Source organism: Penaeus vannamei, chromosome 11 (assembly GCF_042767895.1).
Source record: "Penaeus vannamei isolate JL-2024 chromosome 11, ASM4276789v1, whole genome shotgun sequence".
Classification (NCBI taxonomy): domain Eukaryota; kingdom Metazoa; phylum Arthropoda; class Malacostraca; order Decapoda; family Penaeidae; genus Penaeus; species Penaeus vannamei.
Genome location: NC_091559.1, coordinates 6,431,502 through 6,434,272, shown reverse-complemented (window position 1 = coordinate 6,434,272; position 2,771 = coordinate 6,431,502). Strand labels below are relative to the sequence as shown.

General features: G+C 44.4%; 1 pseudogene; it reads left to right on the top strand.

Annotated features, from left to right (window-relative positions):
* The window catches only part of LOC138863221 (alkylglycerol monooxygenase-like), a 32,542-nt pseudogene that overhangs the window by 1,058 nt on the left and 28,713 nt on the right, over window positions 1–2,771 (top strand).

Here is a 2,771-nt window from a genome sequence, read left to right as displayed (position 1 = left end):
CACTTCTCTCCCTTCCACCTTCTCTTCTCTCTCTTTCCTCCAACCTTCCTCTCTCTTCTCTTGTCTCTTACTCCTCCTCTCTTTTTCTTCTTTTTTCTCTATCTCTGTCTCTTTTCCTCTCTCACCTCTATCTATTTATCCCTATCCTTTCTCCTTCTCCTCCCATTCCCCATTTTCTCTCCCTTTCTTGTCTTTTATTAACTATTTCTTTCTTTCATATATCTTCTCTTTCCTCCTCTTCCTCGCCAATTCCAATTTCTGCTCCTCTATCCCACTCTCCCTTTTATCTTTCTTACGTCATCTTTCTTGTTTTCTTTCCTTTTTCATTCCTTCTATTCTCTCCTTCCTATTGCCCTCTCTCCTTATGTATTCCTCCTTTCTTCTGTCCCTATCTACATTCCCCTCGCTTATCTTTTTTCTTTCTCTCTCTTTCTATTCTTTTCTCCGCTCCTCTTTCTCTCTTTCTGTTCTCCCTTTCTCCGTTCATTCTCCAGATCTCCCCCTCTTTTATTCCTCCTCTCCCTCCCTCCCTCCTTCCCTCTCTCTCCCTCCCCTGCCTCCCTTTTCTTGTCTCTTTCTCTCGCATCTTTTTACTTCTCTCTCCTTCTCTTGTGTTTTAGTATCATTTTCCACCCTCCTTCCTTCCATCTCCTTTACCTATTCCTCTATCTTGTCTCCTTTTCTCCTTCCCTCCTTCCTCCTCTCTCCCTTTTCTGCAGCTCCTTCTTGTCTCTTTCTCTCCCATCTTCTTTCCCTCTCCTTCTCATATTTAGTCTCCTTTCCCTATCTCTCTATCTTGTTTACTTCTCTCCCACCTTCCTCCATTCCACCCTCATTCTTGTCTTTCTCGCCCCTTTCCTTCCTCTCCATTCGTAGCTTCTCCTCTGGGGATTGCCTATCCAACTAGACAAATATTTTAAACAAACGTATATACTGTTTCTAAATGTGTGTTTGTGTTTGTTTGTTTCTTTGTTTGTGTATGTGTATCTGTGTATGTATATCTGTGTGTATGTGTCTGGGGTGAATGTGTTTCCGCGTGTGTTCAGTGAGTTTACGTGTTTGTTTGTGTATGTGTATGTGTGTCTGTATGTCTGTGTGTATGTGCGGTGGGGGTGTGTATATATGAATGTATTTCCGCGTGTGTTCAGTGAGTTTACGTGTTTGTTTGTGTATGTGTATATGTCTGTGCATGTGTGTATGTGTGTCTGTATGTCTGTGTGTATGTGTGCGGTGGGGGTGTGTATATATGAATGTGTTTCCGCGTGTGTTCAGTGAGTTTACGTGTATGTGCGTGTGCAAGTATGCGTCCGCGCGAGGGCTGCGGTATGCATACGTAAAAGAAACGAATTTATATATGCATTTATGGGGATACGAAGCCATTGCCAATCCCGGCACGCTTCTTGGTAAAATACTTTAATGAAATTTCTGTCTCCTTCCACCGGCCTCTCAGTCACAGGTGTTCCCCTGAATCTTAACGACCGAGATGAACAAATGAGTTGGTCGCGATTGAGTCTGTCGGCTCGCTGAAGCCTCCCGAGAAACCCTCGCGGGGAAGGGCGAGGGAGCGCTGCCTCTTGCTGGTCGGGGCCGTTTCGACGACTCGCTCGTATTTCAATGTGTGTTCTATACTCACACACACATGTATACATATACTCTATATATATATATATATATATATATATATATATATATATATATATATATATATATATATATTTATATATATATATATATATATATATATATATATATATATATATATATTTAAAATTTTATATATATATGTATATATATATATATATATATATATATATATATATATATATATATATATATATACATATATATACATATATATACTATATGTGTGTGTGTGTAAATGCACACACACACACACACACACACACACACACACACACACACACACACACACACACACACACACACACACACACACACACACACACACACACACACACACACACACATATATATATATATATATATATATATATATATATATATATATATATATATATATATATATATATATATATATATACCGTTCCGCCACCTCCCTCCCTGCACCGGGCTGCCTCTCCTTCGCCTCCCAAGTTACCTGCGCGGCGGCCTCTGCCCTCCCCCTCCCCATTCACCTCCCTCCCCCTCCCCCTCCCCTTCACCTCCCTCCCCCTCCCCCTCCCCTTCTCCCCCCTCCCCCTCCCCCTCCCCCAATCCTTCTCACTACGGACGCGAGAGAAATACTAGTGTGCTTTTAATCAAGCCAGGTAAATCACGGCCCTCTCAACGACGCCGCTAAATCATACGGTTACGGCTGCCTGTCTCCCTCCCTTCTCCCTCTCTCCCCCTCCCCCTTTCTCTCCTCTTCTTCTCCCTCTCCCTCCCTTTCCCTCCTCTTCTTCTCTCTCATTTACCAACCTCTCCCCGTCCTCTCTTTACCCCATCTCTCCCTCTTACTCCTCCTTTACTCCATCTCCCCCTTCCCCCCTCTTCCTCTCCCTCCCTTTACCCCCTCTTTCTCTCCCCCTTTCCCCCTCTTCCTCTCCCTCCCTTTACCACCTCTCCCCTTCCTTCCCCCTCCCCCTTTACCCCTCTCTTCCTCCCTCCCCCTCCCTCCCTTTCCTCCCTCTTTCTATCCACCTCTCCCCCCTCTTCCTCTCTCTCCCCCTCCCTCCCCCCTTTGAAGATGACTCCTACCTGAGCACCGGCTGACTCGATGCATCTTCTCTCGCCGTCGTTGCTTTCCTTAG